We start from the raw sequence: 13,099 nt of genomic DNA, 5'->3' as shown, positions 1-13,099 counted from the left end.
AACACACATTTTTCAATGCATTTGTTTATGACTTATATACCTCTGAACGTTATGTTGCCCACTAGTTTGGATTTAACTGAGACAGAATCTGACAAACTGCAAGTCCAGGCTTGAGTCTGCGATGTGTGTAGATTTTTTTTGTTTTTTTTGTTTGTTCTTTACATAAACTGTGTCCAAGTTTCAGGTAAAAATCTAATACTTAGGAAAAAAATCACTGAGATGACAAATTAGTCTAGGTGAATTCAAGCCTGAAAAACGGTTTTATTAGAAGCTATAATGCAGCATGAACACAAATTGAACTAATGACTAATTTACATAATGTATACAGGTTGTACTTTATACAGAAAACCGTAGAAGTATGTGTGATTGAAGTTGTAATAGCTCATAGCTTACTTCTTCCATTTGAGACAGGAATTTGAGAATTAACATTCTGATTTCTATCTTTTATTGTCAAATAATAATAAATTCAATTTATTTAGCGCTTCTCATCTGCCAAGACAAATCCCAAAGCGCTATAAAACATTCATTTGGTTTGAATGCCTTTATGTTATAGTTCTATAACCTTATGATTGCATTGCCCTTTCACCAGCTCCAGTGTGTGACTCTCTTCAGGCCTCAGACGGTCGCAGGACGCCGGCTGGAAAATGAAAACGTGTTGCGCTGTTTGTTCTCCAGCCCTCAGGACGATGATGCCAGCATGTTGTCGCTAACGTTGTTCTTTCGGATCATTGTCACCCGACTCCTCCGATCGTCTCTTCACGTCTCCAGCACCGCCGTGACATTTTGGGGTTAAGCTGTGGGAGGCCAGAGAGATTCATGCTGACGATACCCAGCCGTCATTCAGCCGTCACCTCCGGTCCACTGGAAACACAGAAAAATGCTGTCGTCTTTAGGAGCTGAAACTGAGTTAAGAGATGACCAGATTTAAATATTTGCAGAATTCTTTTATCGCTTTTTAAAGTCAAAATCAGCAAATTTGCCGAGCTCCGCTACAACTACGGGTAGCGATGAGAAGTGAGGCAGGGACGAGCTCTGCCTCTCGTAAGCCCACAGTAACTTGCTGGAGCACGGGCACTAATTTAGCGCGGGCATTTATTTTGTGAGCGCGCTCAAGCCAGTTACTGTGAGGTGAGGTGAGGCACAGATGAGCTCTGCCTCACCTCAGAATGCGTCACCCCACAGAAACTGGCTGGAGCGCGTGCACTAAGCGCATGCCTGTTGCCATCTCACTGTATGTCACCAATGTAATGTTTGTAGATCCCTTTATTAAATGTATCCTCGCCATCCATAGTCTCTAAATAACTTATGTAACGTATATATGATATTTAGGCTCGCTGGTCTCATCCTACAACGGCAATGAAAAAAGCACAAGGGGAGGCAGCCATAACCTCTGCCGCACTGAAGGGGGCGCACGTGAGCCCACAGGTTCTTGTTGCTACTGTTATTCTACGCAGAGACGGAGACACAAACAACAAGCTAGACTTTTGAAACTACAGGAAGTTAAGGAGGACTTTTACAAAAAAGTAATAGAGATTGTTGTCCAGAAGGAGAGCATGGACTTAATCTTCAAGTCAAGGTAAGACCACAATTGTAATGGAAATGGGATCTTACTAAGAAAGAACAATCCAATATTTAGATGTTGGGTATCCTTTTGTTGAACGGTCTGTTTAAAATGAATTGAAGCATCAGACTAAAAAAGCTTTTGAAAATAACCGAATATTTTGATTAAGGTCAAAATATAATATTTGTACATCTGAATCTGAAAGAGTCAGTGCTGCCTCACCAGCCATGAAGCTCACCGCACGTCACTGGTAGATAATAACTCAGTGGTGGAGGTTACAGAGCGGTTGCCTTAACAAATATCTGGGACTTTTTAAAAGTTATTTTCAAAATCACTCAAGACTTTTTCTAGACTTTTCAAATTGGATTTAAGGGTTTTGTTTTGATTATCTTTTAAATTCTAAAGGATATTCCTGGTTACTTCTACCTACTTATGTTGTGTAGCTTTGGATAACATTCTGAAATGTAAGTTACTGAAATGTAACTTATGAGTTTAGATTTAGATTTTTTTTTTAAAGGTTTTATTTTGGACTCTTTCATATTTGATGGAGGATGTTTTCTGATAATCCAGATTATGGGTTATTCTGGTTTATTTTTTATCTTTTCTAGCGTATTTCTGACTTTCCTTGACTTGTTATCTGATTCTGGACATCGTAGTTTTACCTCAAAGTTTTCAACAGTTTTACCTCTCAAGAGTTGCTCTCTTTTTTGGGGGCATTTCATGGTTACCTGGTCTTTTCCGGATTCCCCTTGAATTCTTTCTTGATATTTCAAGGTGATTCCAGGTTTGTTGGAATATTTCAGCCACAAGTTTATTCTGAGCGCAAAGTTACTCCTGATTTATCAAGGGACGATTTACTAGGTTTACGCCCCAATATCAAACATTACCTCTGGCTTCTTAGATTTGAAGATGAGTTGCTTTTCTTTGTCTTCTGCTCTGAGTATCGTTTTTGTTTTGGAATGTTTGTGTGTGTCAAAGATACAAAAAAAAGACAATTTGAAGGCATTTCCCCTATTCTTATATCTAGAGAGTAAACAGGCACATTTTCATCTGAGAGATTGTGGTCTTAAAACAGTCTTGTTCTGAGTGGGATGAGTTTCAGTTTGTCAAACATGTTGCAATCACACAGACTACAGGGGTCAGGAAAAGTAAAACTAATGAACGTTTACGTTTTTTAACTGTTAGTTCAAACTATCTTTGCAATGAGCGTGATGTAATCCATTGATTTAAGAATGGGCCTAAAATGACCTTCTTTTTTTACGAATGTCTCTAATCTTAAAAGACAACTTCAATACTTCCTTCTTTATATTCTCGAGAGTATCTGAAATTAAAATGATGAGTCTTGCTTTTGTATTTCTCCTCAGCAGCGTGTCTTTGATTTGACATTTTACAGCTGTTGAATGGAAATGGAATTATAACATTCAGTATTTCAGACACGTCTCAGCGATGAAGATTCACCGCTGATCCCAGGTCAGATTTTCTGCCTGTCCCATCATCCTTTGCAGTATTCCCTCAGCACTGATGCTCATTGGTCATGACAGCTCGCTGCTGCTGATTGGTCTACTATCCCCTCTCGTTGCCCCCCCCCCCCCCCCACCCTCGGGGCGATGCTCCCGCCTGACTGCAGATCAGCTGTAAACCTGCTGCCTGTCATCACACACACACACACACACACACACACACACACACACACACACACACACACACACACACACACACACACACACACACACACACACACACACACACACACACACACACACACCAGTCCATTATTTCCTGGGTCACAATGTATGTCTTTCTCGTTATTTCTTAGAGTGAGAGAAAAAGATGAACAATTTATCAAAATCGCAACTTGAACTGCAAAATTAGAATTTCAAAAAGCACAATATTCGTTGAATGATAAATATGAGCTAAAATACTGCAACAGATAACACATGCCGCACTTCCCTGCTCCAGTATGAATTCAGCCTGCATATAAGACAATGTATATATCCTGCAGTATATTTCGCTAAGGGGCGTTTTACCTGCGCAGGATTCCTGCATCGTTCTTCCTCTCCGTACACGTGAGTCACACTAACAGTCTGCACAGATCAAGCAGCTTTTCTCATGGCCTTTTCCTTTTAAAGCGACCTCTGACCCGCGCTCCGCTACCGCTCATTTAAAACACATCATTAAGAAGCGCAGGCGAGCCGCCGCTTTCCCTCGACGTGCTAAATTAAGAGCCAAATCTAGAGAGAGCGGAGCGGTTGGCATTTCCGTGGCATTTCAGTTTGTTCTCTGGGACACAAACACTTTTATACCTTCAGCAGATCCTGCAGTCTGACTCAGATCAGGTTTATTCATCGGAGACATTAACGTTTCATTCCTGTGACATATGAGCTGCAGGCAAACGCTGCGGAAAAGACTCATGGAACAGGAAGGGAACACAACGTGCATTTATCACGAAGAACATTTATTTATTTCCTTTTAAACAGCCTGTGGGGTCACCTAATTGCGGGAGGTAAATCTCAATGTAATTTCCAGGTGGCATTTCCATTTCTGCTTTTAGAGACAATGAGATGCAAAAAAAACCTAGAAATAACATGTTTTTATGATGTGTTTCTTCAGGTTGTTTAACTTTATCATTCAACTTTTGTAATGCTTGGACAGTGTGGTCTCTAGAGGAGATCAGCAGTACAAGACATGTGACGAAAGAGTGAGGACAAAGTGCAAATGTGAAGTATTCTGTAAATGAACACGTACTCATAATATATAATTATCTCTAAATTATTATAATACTATTTTTATTATTATAAGTACTAAATATTATTATTATACAATTAATATTAAAATAATAGTAAAAAAATATGAATTGTTATTGAAATAATAATTGAATAATGATGATTTTATACAAAAATGTAATAATTTAAATTTATAAAACCAAAGTAATAATACAACATTTATTATTTTTACTTTAGGACACCTTACAATGCATAAAATAAATGGTGAAACCGGTAGAAACAGCAAAAAACAAGCGATGCAAACATAAAAGAGACATTTAAAAAAACAGTTGTTTACATACATTTTGAGAGACATACGATCCCCTGAAATCGTCACAAATGACTCTTAAAGGCCAAACTAACTCTTCCTATCATACGATAACATTATTGTCTATTCTCCTCTTCCATCAGCAGATTCACTGCAGCTCTGTTTGGCCATGAAACCCCTCCCTGATAATTAGAAAGTGATGGAGAGAGCCAGCTTCAAAAAGACCCCGTTGAGACGAAGCCCAGATTTTTAAAGAAAAACCATCGAGCGTGCCAAAAAATATCATCAGAACAGAAAAGTATCCCATAAATCCTGTTGAAGTGCTCTCCAGGAGACGGTGTTCGACTGGTTTGACAGTGTTTGTTGTGTAATAGAAGCTTCGTACGAAGAACAAAGCAACTTTAGTCCAAACTGAATATCTTTATTTTATATCAGGGGTGTCAATTTCATCACGGGCCACGTAGGAATTATGGTTTCACTCAAAGGCCCGGTTGTAACTTTAAGACGATATCAAAATACATATATCAATATTTAATATATATAATTAACTACGTCTGAAAGCAGAAGTCTAGGGAAAGTAATTGCAAGTCTCTTCAGTGAGAATGTCACAAAATGATTTAAAAACAAAAGCCACATTCTGGGAAAAAATTGACATTTAAAAAGAAAGTAAAAAAAAAAATGTTTGACATGTGTGACATTTTGAAAAAAGAAAACTGACATAAAAGAAAAGCAAAATTCTGAGAAAAAAGGCATATTTTGAAGAAAAAAATCAAAATTTCTGAGAAAAAAAGTCTCATTTGAGATGCATTGTGGGACATGTAGTTCAACGTGCTTCTGTAAATCGCCATGTAACCGTATAAACATATTATATTCTTTCAGAGCTCTTGTGGGGCCACAGAAAATGAAGTCGCGGTCCGGATTTGGCCCCCGGGCCTTGAGTTTGACACCCCTACTTTATATTATTGTAACAGTTTCCAACAAGAACGGTAGTAGACGAGGACAATGCTCGGCATTCATTTTGTACCGGAAAGAAAAAGAGCAGGAAACATACTTGCACTTCAAAGTGCTGATTCTCTGTCTGTTACTTCAGATGAAAATAAGGAGCCCCTCCCCACGCCCCTCTGAGAGACATTTGGTTACAAAGAACTCAATGGTGCTCTAGGAGGAGATTCAGGTGATAAGGGGGAGGGGGGGGGGGGGGGGGGGATTACCTTGGTTGCTGATTGGCTAATGGTTACACAAGCCAAAAAAATCGTTATGACATCATAAAGTGGCCAAAATCTGATCAGCTCATTTTCAGACAGGTTTTTATATAAATGGATCAAAAAGAGAGAGAATCTTTGTTCCTGAAACTTTCAGAGTCTCTTTCCACAGAGGGGACACATGTTGATGTAGAAGAGACATGAAGAAGAGGGGACACATGTTGATGTAGAAGAGACATGGAGAAGAGGGGACACATGTTGATGTAGAAGAGACATGAAGAAGAGGGGACACATGTTGATGTAGAAGAGACATGAAGAAGAGGGGACACATGTTGATGTAGAGGAGACATGAAGAAGAGGGGACACATGTTGATGTAGAAGAGACATGGAGAAGAGGGGACACATGTTGATGTAGAAGAGACATGGAGAAGAGGGCACACATGTTGATGTAGAAGAGACATGAAGAAGAGGGGACACATGTTGATGTAGAAGAGACATGAAGAAGAGGGGACACATGTTGATGTAGAAGAGACATGAAGAAGAGGGGACACATGTTGATGTAGAGGAGACATGAAGAAGAGGGGACACATGTTGATGTAGAAGAGACATGAAGAAGAGGGGACACATGTTGATGTAGAAGAGACATGAAGAAGAGCGGACACATGTTGATGTAGAAGAGACATGAAGAAGAGGGGACACATGTTGATGTAGAAGACATGAAGAAGAGGGGACACATGTTGATGTAGAAGAGACATGAAGAAGAGGGGACACATGTTGATGTAGAAGAGACATGAAGAAGAAGGGACACATGTTGATGTAGAAGAGACATGAAGAAGAGGGGACACATGTTGATGTAGAAGAGACATGAAGAAGAAGGGACACATGTTGATGTAGAAGAGACATGAAGAAGAGCGGACACATGTTGATGTAGAAGAGACATGGAGAAGAGGGGACACATGTTGATGTAGAAGAGACATGGAGAGAGGGGACACATGTTGATGTAGTAGAGACATGAAGAAGAGGGGACACATGTTGATGTAGAAGAGACATGAAGAAGAGGGGACACATGTTGATGTACAAGAGACATGAAGAAGAGGGGACACATGTTGATGCAGAAGAGACATGAAGAAGAGGGAACACATGTTGATGTAGAAGAGACACGAAGAAGAGGGGACACATGTTGATGTAGAAGAGACACGAAGAAGAAGGGACACATGTTGATGTAGAAGAGACATGAAGAAGAGGGGACACATGTTGATGTAGAAGAGACATGGAGAAGAGGGGACACATGCTGATGTAGAAGAGACATGAAGAAGAGGGGACACATGTTGATGTAGAAGAGACATGAAGAAGAGGGGACACATGCTGATGTAGAAGAGACATGGAGAAGAGGGGACACATGTTGATGTAGAAGAGACATGAAGAAGAGGGGACACATGTTGATGTAAAAGAGACATGAAGAAGAGGGGACACATGTTGATGTAGAGGAGACATGAAGAAGAGGGGACACATGTTGATGTAGAAGAGACATGAAGAAGAGGGGACACATGTTGATGTAGAAGAGACATGAAGAAGAGGGGACACATGTTGATGTAGAAGAGACATGAAGAAGAGGGGACACATGTTGATGTAGAAGAGACATGAAGAAGAGGGGACACATGTTGATGTAGAAGAGACATGAAGAAGAGGGGACACATGTTGATGTAGAAGAGACATGGAGAAGAGGGGACACATGTTGATGTAAAAGAGACATGAAGAAGAGGGGACACATGTTGATGTAGAGGAGACATGAAGACGAGGGGACACATGTTGATGTAGAAGAGACATGAAGACGAGGGGACACATGTTGATGTAGAGGAGACATGAAGACGAGGGGACACATGCTGATGTAGAAGAGACATGGAGAAGAGGGGACACATGCTGATGTAGAAGAGACATGAAGAAGAGGGGACACATGTTGATGTAGAAGAGACATGAAGAAAAGGGGACACATGTTGATGTAGAAGAGACATGAAGAAGAGGGGACACATGTTGATGTAGAAGAGACATGAAGAAGAGGGGACACATGTTGATGTAGAAGAGACATGAAGAAGAAGGGACACATGCTGATGTAGAAGAGACATGAAGAAGAGGGGACACATGCTGATGTAGAAGAGACATGAAGACGAGGGGACACATGCTGATGTAGAAGAGACATGGAGAAGAGGGGACACATGCTGATGTAGAAGAGACATGAAGAAGAGGGGACACATGCTGATGTAGAGGAGACATGAAGACGAGGGGACACAAGCTGATGTAGAGGAGACATGAAGACGAGGGGACACATGCTGATGTAGAAGAGACATGAAGAAGAGGGGACACATGCTGATGTAGAAGAGACATGAAGACGAGGGGACACATGTTGATGTAGAGGAGACATGAAGACGAGGGGGCACATGCTGATGTAGAAGAGACATGGAGAAGAGGGGACACATGTTGATGTAGAAGAGACATGAAGAAGAGGGGACACATGTTGATGTAAAAGAGACATGAAGAAGAGGGGACACATGTTGATGTAGAGGAGACATGAAGAAGAGGGGACACATGTTGATGTAGAAGAGACATGAAGAAGAGGGGACACATGTTGATGTAGAAGAGACATGAAGAAAAGGGGACACATGTTGATGTAGAAGAGACATGAAGAAGAGGGGACACATGTTGATGTAGAAGAGACATGAAGAAGAGGGGACACATGTTGATGTAGAAGAGATATGAAGAAGAGGGGACACATGTTGATGCAGAAGAGACATGAAGAAGAGGGGACACATGCTGATGTAGAAGAGACATGAATAAGAGGGGACACATGTTGATGTAGAAGAGACACGAAGAAGAGGGGACACATGTTGATGTAGAAGAGACACGAAGAAGAAGGGACACATGTTGATGTAGAAGAGACATGGAGAAGAGGGGACACATGCTGATGTAGAAGAGACATGAAGAAGAGGGGACACATGCTGATGTAGAAGAGACATGGAGAAGAGGGGACACATGTTGATGTAGAGGAGACATGAAGACGAGGGGACACATGTTGATGTAGAAGAGACATGAAGACGAGGGGACACATGTTGATGTAGAGGAGACATGAAGACGAGGGGACACATGCTGATGTAGAAGAGACATGGAGAAGAGGGGACACATGTTGATGTAGAAGAGACATGGAGAAGAGGGGACACATGTTGATGTAAAAGAGACATGAAGAAGAGGGGACACATGTTGATGTAGAGGAGACATGAAGACGAGGGGACACATGTTGATGTAGAAGAGACATGAAAAAGAGGGGACACATGTTGATGTAGAAGAGACATGAAGAAGAGGGGACACATGCTGATGTAGAAGAGACATGAAGAAGAGGGGACACATGTTGATGTAGAAGAGACATGGAGAAGAGGGGACACATGTTGATGCAGAAGAGACATGAAGAAGAGGGGACACATGTTGATGTAGAAGAGACATGAAGAAGAGAACTTTGCATCATAGGTGACCTTTAACCTTTGTCAAGAAGCAGATGTTTTTACTTCCTTAAATGAAAGAAGCAAAAACAGTTTTAGAATATCTGAGAACATCGTACAAAAACCTGAACTGAAGTCTTCCTTCCTGTTTCGTGTGCATCGTGAAAGCTCTGACAGCAACACTTAACATTTCCTTGTTTCTCTGTAAAAGCTGCTAATTTTCCTTTTCTTCCCCCGTCTATGAATCCTGTAAATCCGTAGCCCACCCACGCTTATAATAAGCTCCTCGCCGTTAAATTACCCAACAATTACATGTGCCTGCTGCAAAGCCTTTTGTTGTTTAAAGAATGGTCAGTAATTAGCTGCATTGAACCCACAGATCTCAAAGCAGCGCTCTGCACACCTCACTGAGGATAATACTGATATATTAAATTATTAAACTGCTGATTAAACATCAGCAGTGAGTGATGAGGAACGGTTGGCAGGTAGTCAAATGATTGTAACAGTTTTAGGGCTGCTATTAAATTCAATATTAATCAATCTGAGTGATTATCTCAATTTGTTGCACATTGAGATTTTTGCACACGTCTCTTGCATTATTTTACATCATTTTTCAATTTTAGGTATACTCTTTGTTGCATCGCGGGAGTAATAGCTTTTGAATCTTTAAAAAAACTTGATAACTAAGATAATATTATGCCATTTTTTACTTTTACACAACAATCAAAGTAAATAATTGTCACTTTTTACTAACTATATGTAAGGGATGTTTATGTTTATGTTTATTAAGGATCCCCATTCGCTTTTGCTCTTGACAAAACCTACTCTTCCTGGGGTCCGACTCTTAAAACAATACAACAACATTCAATACATAATTCATGACATCATTAACAACATCACCAATATCATCAACAATTTCCAACATCATCCACAATGTCATCCACTTTCAATATCAATCAACCAGTTCAAAGCATGAGATCAAATTTAAATTAGGGTACATGGTCATTAGTAGATGGCCCTTGGTAGATGGATAATGTGCAACGAGGAGGTTATTAAAGAAACACCTTTTTCAATGAATGACCGCCTCCTTGCACATTATTCTGATTATTACACGTTCACATACTAAATAAACTAACAACTTGACTAACGATATTGATTGGAAATAATTTAATTTACCTTAAAGTGTTGGTTTCACAGCGTTAAAATCTCTGGAACTGAGGTGACTGCAACGTAACTTAAAATGACGGCAGCACTGATCAAGGTTTTCTGTAACTGTCCAAGTCTGTTGATAGTTTATTTTCCATCAACACATTTTTACACACTGCCAGAGTCCATACTGTGTTCCTGTTAGTGTTTGCTTCCTGTCTGTCTTCTTCTGATGTTCCTGTTAGTGTTTGCTTCCTGTCTGTCTTCTTCTGATGTTCCTGTTAGTGTTTGCTTCCTGTCTGTCTTCTTCTGATGTTCCTGTTAGTGTTTGCTTCCTGTCTGTCTTCTTCTGATGTTCCTGTTAGCGTTTACATTCTGTCTGTGTTCTTCTGCAGTTCCCTTAAGTCTTTACTTCCTAGCTCTCTTCTTCTGTTGTTCCCTTTAGTGTCTACTTTCTGTCTGTCTTCTACTGCCTTCTCCTTTAGTGTTTACTTCCTGTATGTCTTCTTCGGCAGTTCCCTTTAGTGTTTACTTCCTGTCCGTCTTCTTCTGCACTCTTCAGTTCCCTTTAGTGTTTACTTCCTGTCTGTCTTCTTCTTCTGCGGTTCCCTTTAGTGTTGACTTCCTGTCTGTCTTCTTCTGCACTCTTCAGTTCCCTTTAGTGTTTACTTCCTGTCTGTCTTCTTCTTCTGCTGTTCCCTTTAGTGTTTACTTCCTGTCTGTCTTCTTCTGCACTCTTCAGTTCCCTTTAGTGTTTACTTCCTGTCCGTTTTCTTCTACTGCCCTTTCCTTTAGTGTTTACTTCCTGTCCGTCTTCTTCTGCTGTTACCTTTAGTGTTTACTTCCTGTCTGTCTTCTTCTGCACTCTTCAGTTCCCTTTAGTGTTTACTTCCTGTCCGTCTTCTTCTGCTGTTCCCTTTAGTGTTTACTTCCTGTCCGTCTTATTCTTCTGTTCCCATTAGTGTTTACTTCCTGTCTGTCTTCTTCTGCACTCTTCAGTTCCCTTTAGTGTTTACTTCCTGTCTGTCTTCTTCTGCTGTTCCCTTTAGTGTTTACTTCCTGTCTGTCTTCTTCTGCTTTTCCCTTTAGTGTTTACTTCCTGTCTGTCTTCTTCTTCTGTTCCCTTTGGTGTTTACTTCCTGTCTGTCTTCTTCGTGTGCTGTTCCCTTTAGTGTTTACTTCCTGTCTGTCTTCTTCTGCTGTTCCCTTTAGTGTTTACTTCCTGTCAGTCTTCTTCGTGTGCTGTTCCCTCTAGTATGTAAGCGCTCTGTCACTTAATCGCGCCATAGTGAAGAATATGCAATCTCGCTCCAACATGAACTAACAGCCAATACCTAATTGCTAACAGCCTAACCTTTTTTAATAATAAAGAGGTAAAAACATGTTTAAAAAAGTAGCAGCATTACAAAAAGAAAGCTAAAATATAATAGTAAAGACATGTATGAAGCCATAGGTTTCTGATTTTCTTGTTTTTATTACAGCAACCTTCAGCAGGTTTAATTAAAAACGCCTCGATCTCATTAGCGTATGAAAGGCTGATCTCCGGGTGAAGACATCATGAAAACACTTTTATCTGATCCTAAATTAGATGTTATTGGTTTGAACCTCGACAGCAGACAGGAATGTTTGCTACATTAATCTCCACCGCTCATTAGCTCCAGCGTTAGCTTCACCCCGACAATTTAATATATGAGAAGCAGCCGCCTGCTAATTTCTTCTTCCCTTTAAATCTGTCCATCCTGCTGATGTCAGGTGGGATCGTTCCTCTAATGATTATCTGGATCTGCACCGTGTCTTTAACTAAGGACGGACTTTTACTGCTTTTAAGAAAAAGTGTGCAGCAAAAAAGACTTTCTCCATAATTGTTACGATTGGGTGAAGCAGGTAGGACTCAAATGCAGAATTTAACGAAAAGCGAGCTTTATTAAATAATAAAAGCTGTGGCAAAAAAGGTAGTATCCAAAATATCCAAAACAAACGAGCAGCACAAGGAACACAGACCGTGGAATAACATGGAGGGGAAACAATGAACCGACATGGAACACAGGACAAGACTAGACTAAATACACAGAAGGGTAATCACAGGACAAGACACAGCCGGGCAGGGGAGGGAGAAACACAAGGGCAACAGGTGAACACAATGAGACAATCAGACACACCAGGGAAACTAACGACAGGGAGGAGGACCAGACATATAACATTCCACCACTCACTGCAACTAATTCATATTTTCCTTGAAGAGTTTTCAAAGTCCAATGTTTCATTTCTATTCTAAATTTGACTTTTTTGTCTTAGTTCTATTTGAGGGATGATGAAGCTCACGTTGCTGAACTACATATCAATAGGAGTTCAAAATAAAATATATTGAAGTATCTCAAATATACGGAATTGGCAAAAGTGTCGTTGAGAATATAACAACATTTTCTAGAATCTGATTTTGTAATACGTGTTCTTGATTTAATATTGCTTCCAGTGCAAGACAATGTTAACAAATTATGTATCTGTATTATTTTGTAAACAACACGTTTGGCTACGGTTAGCATTCTGTGCCAGGTTCACACATTCAGCATCTGTAATAAGTTGACTTTAAAGACCTTTATTTAAAGTCAAGTTAGGGCCAAGTCAATAGCTTTCTTGTACTTTTTTTTTTTTACAGTAGAATAAAATATAGG

The 13,099-nt window shown here is 40.1% G+C and overlaps 1 protein-coding gene across 4 annotated transcripts in view; it reads left to right on the top strand.

Moving 5' to 3' along the window:
* The window catches only part of LOC307041310 (metabotropic glutamate receptor 8-like), a 162,761-nt gene that overhangs the window by 24,073 nt on the left and 125,589 nt on the right, over positions 1 to 13,099 (top strand). The window contains exon 1 of one of the 4 annotated variants that reach the window (XM_079684630.1): positions 791 to 906. The exons of 2 other annotated variants lie outside the window; for them this stretch is intronic. The gene's annotated coding sequence lies outside the window, so the exon portion shown is untranslated. Of the gene's footprint in view, positions 1 to 790; positions 907 to 1,463; positions 1,577 to 13,099 lie in introns of those variants that run through there. One more of the 4 variants, XM_079684629.1, reaches the window with a different exon arrangement.

This window comes from Notothenia rossii, assembly GCF_949606895.1.
Source record: "Notothenia rossii genome assembly, chromosome: 5".
NCBI lineage: Eukaryota > Metazoa > Chordata > Actinopteri > Perciformes > Nototheniidae > Notothenia > Notothenia rossii.
This window is presented reverse-complemented; position numbering and strand designations above follow the sequence as displayed.